This window comes from Lacerta agilis, chromosome 5 (assembly GCF_009819535.1).
Source record: "Lacerta agilis isolate rLacAgi1 chromosome 5, rLacAgi1.pri, whole genome shotgun sequence".
Lineage (NCBI taxonomy): Eukaryota > Metazoa > Chordata > Lepidosauria > Squamata > Lacertidae > Lacerta > Lacerta agilis.
Genome location: NC_046316.1, coordinates 69,117,308 through 69,138,046, shown reverse-complemented (window position 1 = coordinate 69,138,046; position 20,739 = coordinate 69,117,308). Strand labels below are relative to the sequence as shown.

The 20,739-nt window shown below is 42.6% G+C and overlaps 1 protein-coding gene across 5 annotated transcripts in view; it reads right to left on the bottom strand.

Annotated features, from left to right (window-relative positions):
- Positions 1-19,810, bottom strand: part of ZBTB38 (zinc finger and BTB domain containing 38) — a 31,569-nt gene extending 11,759 nt beyond the window's left edge. Inside the window, exons 1-4 of one of the 5 annotated variants that reach the window (XM_033150352.1) lie at positions 19,733-19,810; positions 18,759-18,850; positions 17,022-17,122; positions 7,412-7,467 (exon numbers count right to left, since the gene is read on the bottom strand). The gene's annotated coding sequence lies outside the window, so the exon portion shown is untranslated. Of the gene's footprint in view, positions 1-7,411; positions 7,468-13,022; positions 13,617-17,021; positions 17,281-18,758; positions 18,851-19,703 lie in introns of those variants that run through there. The other 4 variants (XM_033150353.1, XM_033150357.1, XM_033150354.1 and 1 more) reach the window with 4 other exon arrangements.
- Between the last annotated feature and the right edge of the window lie 929 nt (positions 19,811-20,739).

Here is a 20,739-nt window from a genome sequence, read left to right as displayed (position 1 = left end):
ACTGAAAGCAGTAATCATTTTTGTTGTAGCTGTTGTCGACACAAGAACCAGTCAATTAGCTGTACGTTCAACATTTCAGAAAAATAGCTTTCCCCTCCTTCAGATCTGGAGAAGGTTGTAAGGTACTTCTGACCAAAATATGTTGAGCAGACTCCCATTGCAACCTAACCCCTAGAAGGATGTATATTTTGAATTCTCCTCAATTCCATGAAACTCTATATGAAATCCCACTCCCCAACACACACACTCGCCAATTATTCAGCATATCTTCTGTTTGTCTGTGTCTCATAACATATTCTCTGTCTCTTGCATACATAACCACAAGATGGAGCTAGGTACAAAGAAGAATTGCAGCAAACTAGTGGAAAGAAAAATTTCTGACATAATTTCAATAATGTGAATGAGCTATTCATAAATAAGCTGTTAGCTATTAGCGGCTTATGATTAATAAACAACACTTTTAATTTTACCCTTAGCAACAGCATCTTCTATTTACTGAATTTGTTGTGCAACTAGAAATTATCTTCACATTTCTTTAACATGATGTCTCCTGCTTATGGATAATTGCTGTCAAGCAATAATCTAGAACCAAGGCTGTATATCTGTTTAAATACAGCTAGTTTCCAAAATTATCCTCAAATCATTATCAATATACCATTCTGCATTTATATGGTTAAAAGAATCTTTTTGTTTTTGTTTTAATTGGAAAAAATAGTCCTAGATTGAAAGAAGTCATGGTAGCCATGTTTGTTGTGGGCATGTGGGCTGACAGTATAGTAGCAAATCAAAGTGTAGGGATTAGCATATTGCACACGTCATGACAACAATCATGGGGCTGTGTGTCAGTAACCATATAACATCTGTTGTTCTGCAGTTGGCTGAGACATCGTTGTTATCTCTTTAAATTTGAAGCAGCTTTAGAAATTGTGGGAGACAATGGTATATCACATCTCACTTCTTCTGCAGTAGGACACAAGGATTGAGCACCAGTCTAGATCCCTAAAAGGGGCTGGCTTTTGATCTATTTATATTTCTCTAATAAGTACAGCGCTGACAAGAACCCAAACCACAATTAAATGGGTATTTAATGTACATACAAAAGAACATAGCCAAGCTTAGAATAACACAAGCAAGGTCTTGGAAAAGTAGGGTTTTGTCTTATAACTTGAAATGTATTTATTTGCTGCTTGCATGTGTTTTCTTAGAAAGGTATTTGCTGCTATTTGGGGCATGATCCAGTTAAACACAGTGGTACCTCAGGTTACAGACGCTTCAGGTTACAGACTCCGCTAACCCAGAAATAGTACCTCAGGTTAAGAACTTTGCTTCAGGATGAGAACAGAAATCGGCGGCAGCAGTGGGAGGCCCCATTAGCTAAAGTGATACCTCAGGTTAAGAACAGTTTCAGATTAAGATCGGACTTCCAGAATGAATTAAGTTCTTAACCTGAGGTACCACTGTAAATAAATCAAAAATAAACATCTATACATACATACCTACACACACACACACACACACAAACAAACAAACAAATATAATTTGCATGCCTGCAAATGATGCTGCAAAGAAAATGAAGTGCTCCCGAAGAAAGATATAATATCTGTAAAAGAAATATGTACAGTACAAAATGCAATATAATTGAAATGGTGCTACAATAAAAATGTCAGTGATGCATATTGAGTTTACAAATGACAGGCTCCAAATCAAGGGCACACGTGCCACTATTTCCTGAAACACTCCACAAATGATACATATTTTGAGCTGCTGTCCTGAATGATCAGCGTTCATCAGCTCAAGCTGCCGAGGACTGCAGTCGCTGTTGGCACATGCTCAGAACTTGATTACTTTAATCACATACTAGGATTCAGCCAGGGAGACCGAGGTTCAAATATTTTCTCAGGCATTAAGCTAAACTAGGTGACTGTGGATCAGCCGCTATGTCTCAGCCTAACCTCATTTCCGATACCCTCGGAAGTGCAGGGAATGGTGGCCCAGGGGAGTGCTTTTTCGGTGGCAGCCCCTAAATTGTGGTTTCAAAAGAATGCAGGTCTACTTCTCTGCTGAGTCATTTCCTCCTCTACTTCTGTCTTCTTGCAGCAGCTCTTCTTGCAAAGGACAGAGCTGCAATTGCAAGCTTTGCACTACATCAACGCTCCCCTCTCAACTGAACAGGCAATCAGGGCTAGGTCCCTGGGACTTGTTCTGCTGCTGCCTGCGCTACAGTTGTCAAGAGACACTGCAAGCATGCACATGCACAAAATAAGAACTTTTAAAAAAGAATCCTAAATTGCGTTTCTCTCTGTTAATTATAGAGAAAAAGTAATGTTTAGTGGCCCAAGACTGTTTGAGTTGATGGAGGTTTGCACACCACGAAGTTGGTTTGTAGTTCGAAATCTACATCTCTTGCAAAAACTCAAAACAATTGCGTGTAGAGGTCCTCAAGCCCACCCCCAAATGATTCACACCGGACACAGAAATTTTGTTTAAGGTTATTGGCATAATTTTGGCCACAACTTTTTTATTAAATTACAACATGTGAGTGGTTGCTTAGGCATTGGTTTGACTATAAGTCCCATCTAGGGGACAGGCTGACTTCCAACTGCTTGGTGGAAGACAGCAAAGGGGAAAACACTTTGAGGAGAGGATTTGGGGTCGGGGTGGCCAGGACCCTCCCTCTCCCTTAATGTTCCCAGGGGCTCTTGCGTGGCCCTAACCCATGACCAAGGGACGGACAAGCATGGAGAGCCCCTGGATTCCTTTAACGGAATTCCCTGCACAGCAGCAGCATTGGAGGGGCAGGCACGGCCAACCACTTCCCCTCCACCAACCAAATTGAATAACCAATGCCTAACCGCCAACCTTACAAGTTGTGACTAATTGCTACGCAGTAGGCAAAACCCAATGGCCACAGCCAATCAGCCAATTGGGAAAATTCCTACCAGGCCCCTGCCACAAAGCAGACGACCCCATGACAGGCATAGCAAGGTCAAAGCGCACACCTACAAAACGAGGGGGGGACGGGTGGGAGATCCGGTGCATGCAGCAAAGAGGGGCTAGTGCTGCGAGCACCCAGAATATATAACCCCTGAGCTGTCTATCAAACTTTGCAACATACAATTCTCCCCAACAACCCCAAACGCCCCTATCAGCATGCTAGCTGGCTAATTAAATCCCGCCCCACAACTCCAGCAGGGTGTCTTGCTAGGCCCCAACCGCAACACGTGCTCTCTAGGAAGGAGAACACGCTTTAAGGGAATTAAGGAGCTAAAAAAAATTCTAAATGTTGACTGATTCAGTATACCTTTGGCAGTCTTACAGTTATGCGTTAACTGTAGTATACAGAATGGCATACTTCCTAAAGCAGGGGTGAGAAATGTGGGTCAAATGGTTCTGGGGACTCTCACCAAGCTATACGTTCCCCTGAACCACACACACTCCACCCAGGACAAACCCTTCACCCATCCTCCTTTGCACCCTCCTTGCCTCTGGCTCCACCCACCACTGGCATGTGACCTCCGGGAGATTCCCCTGAAGGGAATGTGACCCTCCACCACACCTGAGGACCTCAAGCTAGCTTAGTGGGTGCCGGACAGACCATGTGGCACACATAGCTCTGTCATCCAACAGATGGGATTGCTTAAGAGTTGCCACTCTCCGCAACACTCTAGCAGCTGCTGCCTGAGGCAGTCACCTGACCCGGCTCTGTTAGTGGTAGAGCACATGCAGAAGGTCCTATGTTCAGCATCCTCTTAAAGGATCAGGCAGAAGTAGACCTGTGCTGTGCAGCTCCATGTGAGAATAACCAAGAGCAACCAAAGCTTCACACTACAAATGCGCATCAAATGCATAAAAATGAAACTTATTCAAGGCAATGAAGGTGTGGCTGACTGCATGGGTATTCTTTTGAGATGCATGCTGATTTTTCCGCAGCAGGCCATGAGCACACAGCGCCAGCGCAAGACCTTATTGCTGGACCAGTAGGTGCTTCTCTCCATTCCACATATAGATGTTGACCAGACTGCCAGTTACTTCAAAATTGGTGACAGAACAGCATCTTCCACTGCAACTGGGGGCAGTTTAGGGGGCACGGGACAGGCTGCACACACAGATCTGCCCTCCAACACTTCATTGCTGCTTGCTAACTGCTCCACTAGGTAGTTGGCAAATGCTGCAGTGCAGCAGCAGCGGTGGTGCCAGCATGTGCAATGTGAGCAGAGCCACACATTCACACGCGCAATGGCTGCTGGGTGTGTGGAGCTTGTACTGGTTCCCTCACACTCTGCTTGCTCAGTCTGGGCTTTTTTTCAAGCCACTGGAAGATGGTGACGCAGCAGACAGCTGAAGAAGCCAGAACAAGCAAGCAGAATCACCACCAGCTCATGAGGATTAAGGTGGCTGCTGCCATCTCACACAGCCCAGTATCTATCATCCGAGGCAGCCGCCTCACTTTGCCTAATGATAGGGTTGACTGTGTGAGCTTCCTAAAGCATCTTGCCGGCCACAGCTGGAGGTCTTGATGTGCTCTTGCTTTGTTACAGCTATGCAATTTTCAATGTTCTTTTCCTTCTGATTATAGTAAGAAAATGTTAGTTGTAAAATTACATAAAAGTGAGAAAGTTCCCCTAATCAATGGTTTTTATGTTTAACACTGAGCAACTGATTTTTTTTTTACTTATTTGTTTTATTTCTTAATTTATTAAATTTACACACCGCCCTTCATCTGAAGAGCACAGAGTGGTTTGCAGCATGTAAAGGTTAAGCAGGCTCAAATATAAACAAGATTTTCTGTGTCTCTCCACCCCCCATCTGCATGATGGAGAAGGAAGTTAAAACAGCTGCATATAGCCATGTGCAAGGCAAACAAATTAATCCACATGGTTTAAGCCTGTGGTTCCACGGTTGAAAACACCATTTGCTGTTTCTGCTGAAGAGGTTTCAATATTATTTCCATCTTTGCAGTGTGATTTTTCCAGCTGATAGTAACTACTATTATGAGGTTGTGAACCAGCACTGGATGTGCCCATTCTCTTTTGCTGTACATTTTCTTATGTTTAGCTGTTGCCTCATCTGGTAAGCTTCACACAAAAACACCAAGTAAGAGCCACAACCCAACACATAGGAAGTAACACTAGACCATGTTTTATTGTGACGGAAACAAGCTCACAGGGTGGGCAATGGTGCTATGCCAGCTTCCGGGCAGGTGGGTCGCTGTTGCTTATGGGGAGAGTTTGGCATGGAACAATCCAGCGTAGCTGAACGTGGTTTGGGAAAACAAGCTGCAGGCCAAACTGGGATCCATGCCAGGCTTAACTGAGCCTGTGGGCTGCAGGCTCCCCACCCCTGCTGTATTGTATCAAGATATAAACAGGTGTGAGATAGCAGCACCCTTATGTCCACTGATATCCCTAAGGTATATAGAAAAGCATCCTGACAGAGCTTCATAAGTGGCAGGTTTAGGGAGCAATGTGTTCAGGGATGTGAACGACAAGAGATTTGGGAATTCAACTCTTTCCATGATCGGGGCCTTGAGCGAGCTTCTGTAGATCTGTTTTCTTCAATAACTGCAGTACCAATCCTTTGAGAATGTAAAATTCTCTCCCAGGTACTCGCTTCCTAAGCGCAGCGCTGAGCAATTTCCCCTCCCCTAATCATGCATTAATTATTATGAGCCCATGTTGTAGGAGTGCGCTGCGCCAGCGCACCAATGCAGCTTTGTTCGTTTCCCCTTTATTGCTATGTGGTTGTCAGGGAATGGGTGACGGCACACATTAATCCTGGATAAAAGCTTGAGTAGCTGCTCAGGGACACTGCCTAAGCAAAATCCATTTATTTCTTGTTATTTATTAAAATTCTATACCGCTCTTTGTCCAAGGATCACAGGGCTGTTTGCAATATGAAAACTCAAGAAAAATAAAATCATGTCATAGCAACAAACAAAACAGTTAGGTAGCCGTGTTGGTCTGACGCAGTTGAAATAAATACATAAATAGTCCAGTAGCACCTTGGAGACCAACTAAGTTTGTTCTGGGTATAAGCTTTCGTGTATCTGAAGAAGTGTGCATGCACACAAAAGCTAATACCCAGATAAACTTAGTTGGTCTCTAAGGTGCTATTGGACATCCCCCCCAAAAAAAAGTAAGGGAAAATGTCTGTGTGTCTTATGGAGCGGAGGCGGGGGCCGGGGGCGGGACCAGCAGCCCGAAAGGGCTCTTTTTGGGCTGCTGGTTCCATCTCCTCTGCCACCACTGCTGCCCGCTGCTGCCCCCTGCCTCTTGCTGAATGCCGCTGGTCCCACCGCTGGTCCCACAGCTGCCCCACGCCTCTCACTGAATGCGGCAAGAGGTGGGGGCAGCGGTGGCGGGACAGCAGCCCGAAAGGAGCCCTTCCGGGCCGCTGGTCCCGCCGCCACCACCGCTGCCCGCCCGCCCCTCACTGAACACAGTCAGAAGCGGGTGATGGTGTCGGCAGGACCAGTGGCCCAGAAGGGCTCCTTTCAGGCCGCTGGTCTCACCCGCCACCGCTGATGCTGCACCGCTCACGCCACACAGCGTCAGGGCAGCTCTCCCCCCTGCTTGCTTTAAAGCCAGCTGGGGAGAAGGGACGGACCGTAGCAACCTCCCCTTCTTCCCAGCTGGCTTTAAAGCCAGCGGCAAAGGGGCGGGGGAGGAAGGAGGAGCGTTCCCCCCCCGCCCCTTTGCTGCTGGCAGCAGCGGCTGTGGAGGAGTAATGTGCAGCCCAAAAGCTGCTTTTGGGCTACATGTTCCTCCTCCGCCACCGCCAGGTTTGAGTCAGATTTTTTTTTAATTGTTTTCCTCCTTTTAAAACTAGGTGCATCTTATAGTCAGGTGTGTTTTATGGTGCGAAAAATACGGTAATTAGGCAAAGGTGTGGGAGAAGAAGAATCTTTTTGCCTGGTGCCTAAAGATACGTAAACAAGGTGCCAGGCAAGTCTCCCTGGTATTTGTCACCAATCTATAGCTGCTCCACCATACCCTCAATTATATATCTTGCTATAGGGTCATGATAATTTAGCAATCATAAATTAATCTAAGAATGGTGCTGTTTTACTACAGCAACATGGTTAGTTGCTCCCTTTATTTACACACTGGGTCAAGCTGTCTAGTAAAACCGTGTTTTCTATACAGTAATTATAGACTTAAAGGCTATTTTCTAAAACATACATTTCCCCCACATCTTTTGAATGTTCTTTTTACGTTGCTGCTTTAAATCAGCTTCATCAAAAAAATAAATTGCTGTAGTAATCAAGTAGAAAAGTACTCCAACAAGGATTTGTTTCAGACCAATACATATGCCCATTTCCTATCACTGTCTAGTTGTAGCCGTTATCGTAGCTGAGTTGTCAAAGTCAAGCGGATATAAATTGGTCACGTGGCAACGTTATCTCACTTACCAACAACTGTATCCGAAACAGCCGGCAACCCTAGGGCTGGAGCCTGAAGAAGAAATCTAGGCGAAAAAAAGGATGGAATTGCCCAAATCAGTACTTGAATCAGGATGACACATTAACAGCATAATCCTATGCATGTTTACCCATAAGTGAGCCCCACTATACTCAGTAGGGCTTACTCCCAGGAAAGTGGGTACAGAATTGCAGCCTAAGTGCCCAGACTGCCCAGGGTTTGTAGGTCAATGTCAGCAACCTAAATTTCATACAAAGATAAAATAAAATACTGGAAGTCAATACAGATCCAGACTCAGGCATAATAGAAAAGGAGAGCTTCTTGCTAAGAGAACAAGTTGCAGCATTCCTCATGCTTTCATGCTCCATAATACGTTTGTATTATGATTTGCGGCACTATGATAGCGGCAGTTTTATTTTCAATGTCTTTCCTAGCGATTCCTAGTATGGAATTTGCCTGTAGCAAGTCAATTTCCTGCAGCAAGTTAATTGCTGGGAGAGCGAAAACCTTGTGTGTTATTGCCGTCTGCTGCAGAGCTCAGTCAGGAGGAGAAGCGTTAAAAAGGCAAGGGTGGGTGCAAAAGAGGCAATAGGGTGCCATCCTATGAAGGATGTGCTTCCATGCATCTTCAACATGTTGCCTGGGCCTCTTTGGAGAAGCACAGGATTAACATTTAAATAACTAAAAATAGCAGTTGCATGCATTTGTTTAGAGGGATTTGGTTTTTCTCACATAGAAATTTATGCAGATTAATCAATTAACGGTTATGATGGACGGGGAAGGGCTGTGGCTGTGAAGGGTCGTGTCTCAGTAATAAAGCATCTGCTTTTCATGCTGGTGGTTCCCAGGTACCAGGATGGGTAGTGAGACCCAGACTAACCAACCCCCCCCCCCCATTTGAAACCATATGGTCTGTATTTGTGATGAAATAATTTTTGGAAATGGCAAGTAATTCCAGCATGAACGTTTGCTTAACACATTGCTAAAGAAAGGAAGAAGAAATGTATCACAAAAAGTGTATGTTCATTTAGATGCATGGGTGGTTGTGTGCCCTGTTTCGCAGAGGACAGTCCTCTATTTGAAGAGCTGCCAGGGGACAGTGGTCCAGCTGAAGTATAGGACTCTACCTGAAAGGTTGTCAAGTCTAAATCCTTTTTTATGAAACAGTAAGAAGGGATAGCAGAAACCTAGAAATTATCCGCCAGCAGTTAGGACCTGGACAGCAGGCACGGGCCATCTAGTTTCCCCCATTGTAGAGATATGCATTTCTATTTCTTATTTAGAGCTGTCCAAGTGGTGCACGAATAAAAGTTAAAATTCACAAACAAATAAAACATGCACAAAAATATCCATAAAATGCATCTTCATTCAAACAGAGCTAGAAGCCAAGCAAAAATCAATTTTAAATTGTTATTATTTTTAAATTTCTATCTATGCAGATAAATGTACACACACCCATTTTAAAATGCTCCCCTTAAGCTGATAAATTTCTTCTTCTTCTTCTTTTTAGCAATGCAATAAATAGACAACCTAATTTGATCTTGAATATATGCATCCACTGTGGTCTTGTTTTCATGAGAGCAGGAGAGACAGGAACATGCAAAAGATTTTAAAGACAGAATTATACGTGAACAGGATTTTCCAGACCTGCAGAGAACAGCTATAGAACCCAGGCAAATATTATCTTTAAATGTACATTGTTTATATCCTTTCTTACACACATCCTGCCTCTGTAGTTTTCGACTTGGAGCCAACCATTACCAAACGTCCTTTTCCCAACCTTCCAGAAAGTAGACACGTCATTCATTTTCCTGCCCTCTCTGCCTCCTTGGTTGCCCAAACGTGAGTTCCTTCCCTGTCGTTTTATATGCATGGCTCCCTGCGCTTTACTCTTTCCTATAGAGTATCACAGTCTCATGTTTTCCCACTGAGCTCAAAATGATTCTATGATCCACTCCCATCCAGATTTCGTTTCCCCTCAGCAATTTATTCAATACAAAATAAGGCATGTATTGGCAGGAGCTGAACCAGACAAAACCGTGTCTTTAAAAGCATTTAACCAAACATTGGAGAGTATATATTAGAGATCTGAATGGCTTCTGAAGTGCATTGAGGGTGGAGATACTGAAAAATCACCTGCAGAAAACACCTTTACAAATACATGAGAATGCATTGGAACATTTTACTGACATGCCAAGCACCAAAGCCTACAGGGGATTTAGCAGGAGCCGAAGCAATCCTAAATGTACTGCTATGGTGATTCAGAAACACTGTGGGTTTTTTATGGAGGTGAGGGATATGGGATACAAGATACAGATTGCACAATATACTAAACATCATCATCATCATCATCATCATCATCATCATCATCACCAGCCCATCCCACTTCATTTCAAAAGCCATTTGGAATAAAAAATATTTGCATTGTTTATGTTCTGAGAACTATGAAGCACTTTGCTGGATTGCAAACAACCCACTATAGCTATATGGGTGAGATGATCTAACATCAGGCAAGAGAACTTCCCCTTCCTCTCCTCCCCATTGCAGCAGCACCACCCCAACTTGCTCCAGAGGGTCCGCAACCCTCCTGAGCATATGGGGGGCGGGATATGGGGAGCTGCAGGGAGGAAGACAGAAAAGTAAAGTTCTGCAAGTCCATTCCACTCATAGATGGACCCAGTTGGCTGTCACCCATAGATAGATATGGGAAGTCTGCAGTTCAAGGACTGCAAGCTGAACTAATGACTTCATGCAAGACATCTCTCTCAACCTCAGCCTTCCCACTACCCACCTGAAATCTGTACTGCTGGAAAACAATGCTGAGCATGGACTACTAAGATAGCATATGTGACACCCAAGTGCTATAAGAATTCTTAGTACCTTACTGATTATAGAAGAAAGGGAGATAGCTGTAAGCACATAAACACACACGGTCTTTGTTGAGATCCTTGTATAGACCTGGACTGACCAGGGTCCGTCTGATGTTTCATACAGATGGTTGCTCAGTCTCCCACAGTCATCTCAATTTATTTCAGCGGCCATTTGGAAGGGCATTGCTTTTCTGTTTAGCCATTTGAGGTTGGTCCCTAAAGGCCACTGTGTAAACAGCCAATCCACAATTGCTGTAATACATTCCCGTGGCTATTTGGAAATCCAATGTACTCCCCATGGCCATTTAGAGGAAAATAATGCAATCCTATGGCCCATGCAGCGTTGTTCATTTTTGTGTGCCAAAATGGCTGAAATGGAGGAAAGGATGGCTGGTAAGTCTTTTGGGTACGTGTTGGTGTATGTTCCAAATCTCATAGCAAAATACAGCATTTTCCTCACTGAACAGCCAGTCAGCATTCATGCTAAATATTAAAACTAGGGAGCACTTTTATCATTAAACAAAACACAAGGCACCACCACTGCCATGCAAATAAATTAACCCAACTCTTTTGGCATAGGAATTGCTGGCCGAAAACTTCTGATTATTTTCCTCAAAAAGGCAGTGTGAATTTAGTCTTCAAAAAGTGAGTGAGTGAGTCAGAGTGAGAACGAGTGAGAAAATACTCCTTTGATGCAATAGAGGAATCAAAACCTACCATCCTGAAACATATTAGATTGAAGCAAGAGGGAATTCCAATACTTTGTAAACCATCATTCACATCCTCTCCTGCACAAAAGCTTAAAATAAATGGGCATATAATAATATGCTTGGCAGTAAATCACTTTTTAAAAGTCCATGCATGAAATAAATTATGTTAATGCAAGCATCAAAGAACTGATGTGTAAAAGTTATCCCCCAAAATAAGTACCGGTAATCAAAATTAATCACTTACAGATAATGAAATCATGAACCCTGTATTGAAAAATATCGTTCAAATGAATTTGTTTTAGAAGCAACTTAATAAAAACAGATGGGAAAATCTAGCCTTAGTAAATTTATCAAATATCGTTATTTTGGATTTAATGTTCCATTATGTCGTTCTAAAACAGCTGTTATCAGCCATCCTCTAGAACAGATGTATTATATTTTTCTTTAGTGAACTGGTAATCTTCAGAAAGAAGAGAAAATTAACATTGTACCTTTAAGATTGCTTTGCTATTTGCAGTAATATAAAAGTCCAATAGAATTATACTTTTAGTATTTCTATTAACCCAGTGAATCTGTTGTTGTTGATCGCGATCGATACATCAGCTTTAGTAGTATCGAAGTCAAGGACATGAAAAGAAAATGGCTACCATGCAGAAAAATAGCTTTGCAGTGAGATGTGCTTCAGTTAGAAGGAAAGAATCCATGTTTTCAAGAGGCTATATTAAATGTGCAGCAACGATTAACAATACCTTTTATCCTAGGTTTCGTTTTTACAGCTCCTGTTATACGTGAGCTGCTTTTCATGAAATATTATAAATTTGAACTTGCATTAGTGTTACAGTAAATCACATATTAAATTATCCCCTCTCCCTTCTCCTTCTTTGTCATCTCACGACGTTGGTTAAAGTGATTGATAATTTTAGGTTCTGTCTACTAAAAAATCTCTAATTACTGCTGAATGTAACGATGGAGAAAGGAGATTTAAACATAATTACAATTTTCAGCTGCTTACAATTTCAGCCATGTTCGTACAATACTGAGATGGAATTAACTATTTTAAGAACACATACATATCCTGCGTGTGTCTCACTAGATGAACTACTTCATACTGTGTGTTTGTTTTTGTGAGAAAAGCAGTTGCATTGCTTGAAACAGTCAATTCAAGATGAGAGAAAGGTTTCTGTTACATGCAAACCTCCCATCATTTAATGCATTATAGCCACCCAGAAATGCAATGTGAGATCATAATTTTGCATTGTGGAATTAAACAATAATAACTGTCTTTGCATCTCTGCTACTGCATCCTTTAACAGGATTTGGTTGCCAAGGAAACAGGTTTTGGCCCAATGTTAACATGAAGTACCTGTGTCCCTAAATATATCCAATGTCACACCATGATGATTTGAAAATTAACTCACAGGTTAGCATATCTATACATGGCTGGTTTTAATTTGTTAACCCTTTGAAATAAGCCAAACTCAACAATTAACATTGAGTTCTAGATAAAAAGGACATCTTTAGGTGTTTCTCTCTTTTGACATAGCCAACATCTTAAAAGAAAATAAAGACTATAATGAAATACGTCCTTACTTTATTTCCGCAATATTTATAATATAAATGGTAAGACAAATGTTTATAGCAAACGTTGACAGACCGCTTCCTAAGGCAAAATTAAAATATTTTTTTTTAAAAATTCATAGCTCTGTCCACAACTTACAGTTTTGTATCTTAGCAAACAGCTTAATCATGTTCATAACTGGGATCAAAATCCTCTAGGATGATAAGCTTTTAAAAAATGCTTTTGCTGCATAAGCGGTGCCACGCCCCGATTATCTAGTAGACGTGATATTTCTAATTTCAAAATAGATGTATGCTTTTAAATAGGGAAACCCATGCAAAGACACAACATTTAGAACTAGATCCTTTCGGGGGGGATAAACTGGTTTAATAGATCTCGGTTATATTTCATTTCCTTGCATCATGGAACGAGAATAGGTAAAAGCATGCAAATCTCCACCTACCTGTGTATATGTCTTAATGAAGTCTTAGCACGGCATTGCACCCAGCCATTTGTATACAAAGTGAGGGAGAGACGCTGAAATCTTAGACGTCTCAAAAAAATAAAATAAATAGCTCTTTTCAAAAAGCAGCTTGCTTGAATGGACTGCGATCAAGATAGCCGAACTTATCAATGGGAAGGACAGAATTGTGTGCGTCTGTCAGGGAGGGAAGAGATGCCCTCATCCAAGGTGGTGGGTGGTGGGTTTTTTTTTTAAATAAGCTGCAGCAAAGGGCTTCCTGCTCACCCCCCTTCCCTTTTGAGGGTTCAAAGCTGACCACTGCAAAGGCCACTTGTCACATTTGTTGAAAATCAGCCTAGTGCTATCCCTGTTGAAAAGGAAAAACTCAGCAGCCAAAGCCCACTGCACAACACATGAAGACTGCGTAAGAGTTAAAAATAGATTGGACGTGCCTGCATAATAAATATGTCACTTCCAAGGGCTTTAAATTTGATATTGCCATTAATTAACAATACAGCATCCATTATTTAAATAGCAGTAAAGGCAAGAGGAATAAGACTGACCCCACCTGGAAGCAGAGTTCGCTTAAAAAAAAAAACCCAAATTAAAATAAATAGAGCTAATGCTGGTTTAGAATGCGACGATAAACTAACAACAGCCCACTACACTGAAAATGAAATTGAATGCTAAAGGTGGCTGCTTAAATAGTTATGCCCATCAGGAAGCCCAAGTCTTCACTACGACATGATATGGCACACAGACCATTTACATACTCCCATTAGAAATACTAGGCATGGCATAATGAATTCTGTATCCACAGCATGCAGACAGCACAAGCAACATTAATCCTGCCTGCCATTTTAGGCTTGCAGCAGCAGCATGACGCACACACTACAGCAGCACAGATCTGGTTAGATGGGAGGCAAGGAACCGCTCACCTTAAATGCAGTACAGTATCTGATTAATGTTGTTTAAGTGATATTGCAAATCGGCTGCTGAATCTTAGAGCAACTGGGTGGGAGGGAACAAAGAAAAAAAAATGTCATCAACTGATGATGCAAGACGAATCGTTACTCTGCACTGCTCAGTGAAGCTCCATGTTCTTCAATGATTCAATCTCAAGTATTTCAGATTCTGTAGCAAAAAAAACAAAACCTGTCTGCAGAGCGGCTGTCTCCATCTACCGAGAAAAGCAGAAGATTCCTTTCACTCGCTGGAGGGAGGGATGGAAAGAATATCTGCAGAAATACCTTATTGACGGAAGAAGATTTCATATAGTACGTATTAGGTCCTAGATATGTATCCCTATTGCTGTCTTTTTCTTAACCCGTGTAATTTGCTTTTTGTTGTTGTTAAGCACGTAATTGCCAAGCATGTGAACAGATGAAATCACCATTGCTTAAACTCTCATTCTGCACCGGCTTATCGAAAAGCTGAGCGTATTGACAAAATCGCAAGCGCGCAGAGGGTCTGGCTGCAGAATCAGCTGTCTGCATCTATGTTGCTGCTGCCTGCTTAACCACAAGCAAGGTTAGAGCTAAATATATCTGCAAGGCATAAACGGAAGCTATTTTGCTGTACAGATTACGTTACAAAATGCTCCATCCTTAAGAGCTCATAAGATGAGTGCCTATTAGAAAACGTTTTTCTGCTACCCTGCATCGCTCTACACATCAGGCAGTGAAAGACTATGGAGACTGCTCTTAAATCTAGTGACCTAAATAATGCTAAGATGGCTTAAGTAATATACATACATACTCAGCACCAAAGGCAGGAAATGAAACAAGGAGTGCCTAATCAGAATGAAAGTACAGTACCAATTCTAAATAAAACGCAGTTGCCCTGTATATGCACATCTTATGTTAAGATGGAGAGGATGGGGTGCTTACACCGTTCATTTTTTGTTATTGTCAGGAGAGGTTTTTTTTGTTCGTATCCTCAGAGGCTTTTCTTAGCTACGGCATCTGTGACATCCTGATTCCTGGCATCATGAAGGTTAACACAGGCACATCTTAACGGTCCAGATTTTAATTCTGCAAATCCAAATAAGTTTTTAAAGCAACAATATTGAATTAAACTCACCAAAACACTATACTGCAACTCCTCTAAACAGGCATGGATGCTTTTGGTCTTGGTTCTTGAGTTTTGTTGTTAAGATCAATAACACGTTTCACTGCATAAATAAGACTGGTATTATTCTAGACCGAGTCTGTGAGAATTAGTTTGTTTGTTTTTTAAAATGAAACGATGTAGAGAATTTTGAAACAAGGGAAACTTAAACTGCATTAAATATGTAAGATGGAAGGAGAGAAAGAATAAAAAGGTGGATTGGTTCACTTTTTTTTCTTTTTCGGTGCCTAGAATGTGAGAGGGTCTTCTGCTTCGTATTCAACGCCAGCATCTCCCCAAGGGGGAAAATTAGGGAGGAATAGAACAGCTGGCTACGGCCAATGCTGCAGTCCCTTAAGGCTGAAGTGTTAGTTAAAAGGAAAAACAAACATCTGAAATGTACCTGCCTGGCTATATAAGGACAAGATCCTTTCTTTATACGGCATGCCACGTTTCTTTTAAGCAGGTCTAAACTACATCCTCTCCTTCTCCTCTATGTGACACACAAAATTGAGAGCTGCTGAAATTTGGAAAAAACAGCTGAATATATTTCTGACATTTGGAAATTCTTGGATGTTATAGATCTGTTTAATGCTACATTAGCTCCTGATGCATCTACACTATTTATGGGAGATTAATTCAATAGGCAAACATGGTTTGGGTACATATTTCTGTAACCCCAAAAGAAATGCCTAACAATAATGCAGCCGCATCCTCAACACATTTATTCATGAGCTAGTCACGAGAGGTCATTGCTTGCAATCTATATTGTCAATTACAAACAATTGCCACTTAAATAACTAAAGACTGCCATGCAAATAAATATTTCATAGAATTCCAGTCAAAATGGTCCCACCTTCTCAGAACATCATTCCCGTTGTTTATGGCTCTTTTATAAGAGGCATAAATTTCTCTTCCTTTTTTAAAAATCCCCCTTAAGACTTTTCTTTTAAAAAAAAACAGATTTTGTACATTGTGCTGTTGGGTTTATTGCCTGAGATTCAAAAGACCTAAAAGCTGGCATTTTAAAAATGTGCTTCTCAAATGTATGACATCAGTCAAGCAGCAGCAGAAGCAATCCAGAGACAACAGAGGCCGGGCTCACGAACACACGTGACACAAATAGGCTATTACAAACTGTGTTCTTTCCCCTTGACAGGCTTATTGCACTTGCAGTATACTCAGCTAACATTTCAAAACTAGGGACTATATGCAAGGGCAGCTTTTGCATCTAGAGAAGAAAAATAATGGCTGGCATATGGCTATGCTAATGTACGGTTTTACGCTATTGTCTGCTAGTAGCAGCAGCAGAATTCACATATTCACAGACTGTGTATAATTACAATACCAGTTTTCATTTGGAAGGACTCTTTCCCCCCTTTTTATTTTAATGAAAAGCCCTCTTGTACTATTGTGCGTAATGCCAAGGACAATTCAGTCAGTTTCCAGGTGATCAAGGCCCATATGAAATATCTTATGTTGTTCTGTACCAGATCTGTGCAAGAATTCTTAAGTGCGAGAATTCATTGTAACAATCCTCATATCCATACCCCCATACTAAGATCATTTTTTTAAAAAAAGAAAAGAAAACCCAGTTATTAATGGGGATGAATTAGTGAAGAGGGAGGGAGAGAGAGAGGGAAAGCATTGTGTAGTGTTTAGAGTTTTGGACTAGGGCTGGGAGCTCTGGGTTCAAATCTACACTTAGCCATGAAGCTCACCATGACCTTGGGCTGATTGTTATCTCTCAGTCTAATCGACTCACACAGCTTTTTCTGAGGAGCAGAGGTGGGTGGACAGCACTACGGGAACGAGGCTGGATAGGAGGAAGGACAAGAGAGACCCTGGAGGGACGGAGAGATTTGCAGGGAGCCAAGCACCCGTACTTACCTAGGGGATAACTAGGCGCAACAGCTGTAGTTCTCAAGGTGCACGCTGTAGCCGTGACTCCTTTCCAACCAACTCAGGCAGGCAGGGGTGATGAAAGTATCCTGGAAAAGACATATCCAAAGGCCAGATTGGTAAGACATAAGTTTTGTAGCAAAGGGCTATTGTTGATTGATTCTGGAAGCCAAGAAGGGGATCATGCCCCTAGTTTACACTTCTGTTGATTCATTACATACTGAGTACTATTTTCATTAGTGCTGTAAACAGAAGGGAAATAAAACATGTACGGTTCCATCCTGTGTCGTTTGTGGTCATTGCTGGGAATATGGATGCTATGGGATTTGAGGTGCTCCTCCCCCCCATCCCAGAACCCATGACATTATGCATTATCAAATCTGCCTCCTAATCAAATATTTCAGTTCATTATTTTTTTTTTTTTGCTATACAGCACATAAAATTAACATGGTGGTGTTATTATTATTTTAAAAAGTTTATTTACACAAAACATTATTATTTTTATTTCATAAATATTATATGCCACTTGATTTTAAATAAAGCAGTTTACAGAAAGAATATGTCAAGCATGCTAAAAGACCAAAGAAGATGCCTTTGTCTGGTCCTGGTTTGAGGCTGACTGGGGGAAGCTGACAACAGCAGAAGCATTTCTTGGTAATGGTAGATCACATTCAGCTAGGAAGGGCCACATCCCACAAGGCAAAGCCTGTAAGGACCCTGGACAGAACACTCTGGTGAGGACCACCTAAATTGAGAGCTCTTGCCTCAGCAAGGTACAGGTGCCTTTTCAAAGCTGGCTGGTTTGGTCCCGTTTGTGGCGACGAGGGGGCTGTGTTTTTAAAGCAGGGTTTCTCAAACTTGGGCCAGTGGGTGTTTTTGGACTACAACTCCCATCATCCCTGACCACTGGTCTTGCTAGCTAGGGATGATGGGAGCTGTAGTCCAACAACAGCTGGGGACCCAAATTTGAGGAACAGAACTTCTGATTCTGCAGAAGTTGGCTCCTACTGTGATGGGGAATGCAATAGAAACCTGGTGAGTTTGGCAAGTCAACTTATCTTCTGACCTAGAATGTCCTGCAGTGTGTAATGTCAACTCTCTGAGGGGCACCTTCTCCTGATCATCGTCCTCCTCAAAGTTCAAGGGAGGACTGAGGTGAGATTCCAGGGAAGCCTTCACATGTATATAAGCACAAAGGCCCATCACTACAGATGTTCATGCTGTATGAGCAAATGTCAGGTAAGGATTGTGCAACACTAGGGGTGAGACTACTCAGCGTAGCCCACCTTCTTGTTTCTATATTGTTCAATGCAGGAATGAAGAAGACCCATACACAGCTAACATATTTTAGGAAGATGCATCCTTGGGCAAAATGAGTACAGCACCTTCTTCTCATGCTGCTGCTTTCCACAAGGGTGAAAACAATGTTTAATCTGGGCCTAACCATCACACCCCCAGTTGCTTGCACCCTAGACAGAAAGGTGAGGTAGTAGCTTTCCAGCTTTTTTTCCTTCTCCTCCTTTGCTTTGCCTTTTCAAAGCAATCTAATAAAATATTATAATCCAGCCTGATTTCTCCTAGGTATTAACATACTCATTAAAATAAACCTCGCGCTTCTTGGGAGGTTCTGCCACATAGAATATGCTGCCGCGAGTAGAGCAGATGTACTGAAACTCGTGCGGCAGGCTTGGAGGTTGACAGCTACAGATAAGGCATTCAACACACCTGTCAAGATACGTGGGTTTTCAGTACACAAGTCACAGGCGGAAGGTCCCAGCAGCATCTTGTTCAAAACGATACTTGGCAGCTTAAATTACCTTTTAAAAGACAGAACTGAAATTCACACTTGAAGATTTCCAATTCTCTGACACATACATACTTTCATATACCATAGGTCTTCCAGCAACATTACCAACATAGCACCACCAAGAACAAATCCATCTCTTGGGCTAGCAGAAGTAGTTTGCACTTTGAAATCTGTTCTATCTGTTTTGATCAATGCAATAGCTGTTCCTTTTTAATGCTCCTCGAATGCTCAATTAATGTGTGTACAGGTGTGTGCGTGTGTGGCAGGGGTGGGGGTGGGGAGAGAGAGAGACCAGGCCTTCCTCCAGCCTATGCGCATTCATAAGAAAGTCTACAGAGAAAAGTTAGGGGAGTGGGGCTTCTACAAGGGTTCATTTGAACTTGTGTGGGTTGTGGCAGAGCCTGATGCTGTGCCCCCCCCCCCCCATGTTCAATGAACAATGCCTGCAAGGAGCAAGTGCCGAATGGTCAGGAGACAATTGTACCATGAGAGACAAAATTTAGAGGACAGATTTCAGCCCAACACTAGTCCAAACAGCAGCAAATTAAAACCCCAAGAAGCACAGTTTATCAGAAACAAAACATTGCCGCTCAGCAACGAATCCTAAGGTCGGTCCAGGCCCACCCCTCACAGACCTGGAAGGAATGAGCCAAAAAGAGAGGCGGTGGGGTAGGTGGGTGTGTCTCTTTGCAGCACTCACACCTGAATCGTCCCCACATATTTTACATCATTTCTCCCATATCTCATATATACAATGCCTGCTCACTATTTCTTCTGAATGTGTATCCTGTACAATAGTACACATACACCCTGTACAATCAACTTTTTAAAAAGCCTAGTATTTACTATGAGCTTAAGCAAACCGTTTCGGCACAGCTCTTCCCACGGTGACCTGTCCTGCAGAAGCAAGAGCAGCAGGCAAGGCGACTGAGGGTCGTCATTCTGAGGCCCGAGGCCCAGCTGTTCTGCATCCGGTGCACAAAAACTCTGCTCGCAGCCTCCTCTCATTGCTAATGTGCAGTGTTTCTGAGCCTCCTAGTGTTCAATTAGGGGACTTGCAGTTTCTACAGCAAGCATGTAAAAAGCCTTAGATGAGCTGGAGGGCCAGATTCTTAAGAAATAGCCGCTCCGGAATCTCGGCCATAATTCCCCCCCCCCCCAATTCCGCCTTCATTTTATGAATGTTGTTCATTTTAGGAACAACAGCTGGCTACACAACACACACCACTCACTGCAAGTGTTTCACTTCCTCAGATAAACCTCACGCATGGAAAACACACTCTGGGAGCAGAGGGGAAACATTAGGACTTGCTGCGAGATTGCTTTGGCACGTGAAGTAGTGTGAATGACAAGCTGCGGCCATTTCAGCTGTGGATTTACATATGAGTAAGTATGCCAGATTACCCCTCATGCCTCCTTGGCCCTCAAAATTATAGAACAGTGTGGATTGCTGTGGGCTGTGCCCCGGGGGCCACGGAAGCCTGAGGGCCTTATGCTTGAGATCCCAGAAGTACAGGGGGGAACAGTTTTGAAACTGCCTAATGGTACCAACTGATAGAGCATCCCACCACACCCCCTGACCATTGTGTTGCCACAGTAGTGGCAGACTTTGGGCTCTCAAACCTCAGTGCCACCCTGTGTGACGCTAAAATTCAGCGCACTCTCTCTCTCCCCCCCCCCGCCTCTCATGCTCCATTCCACAGTGTTATAAGAATTCTAAGGTCTCAAATATAAAATAAATGTACAGGGCAAACAAATACATAACTATATAAACGTGTCTGAAATAGTACAGAAGAGCAATCCTGAAGCCATTTTTACTCCCCCAGTGACTCCAGATATTCCTCTGCAGTAAGGGGAGGAGGACTCAGGTGGCACTGTGGTCTAAACCACTGAGCCTAG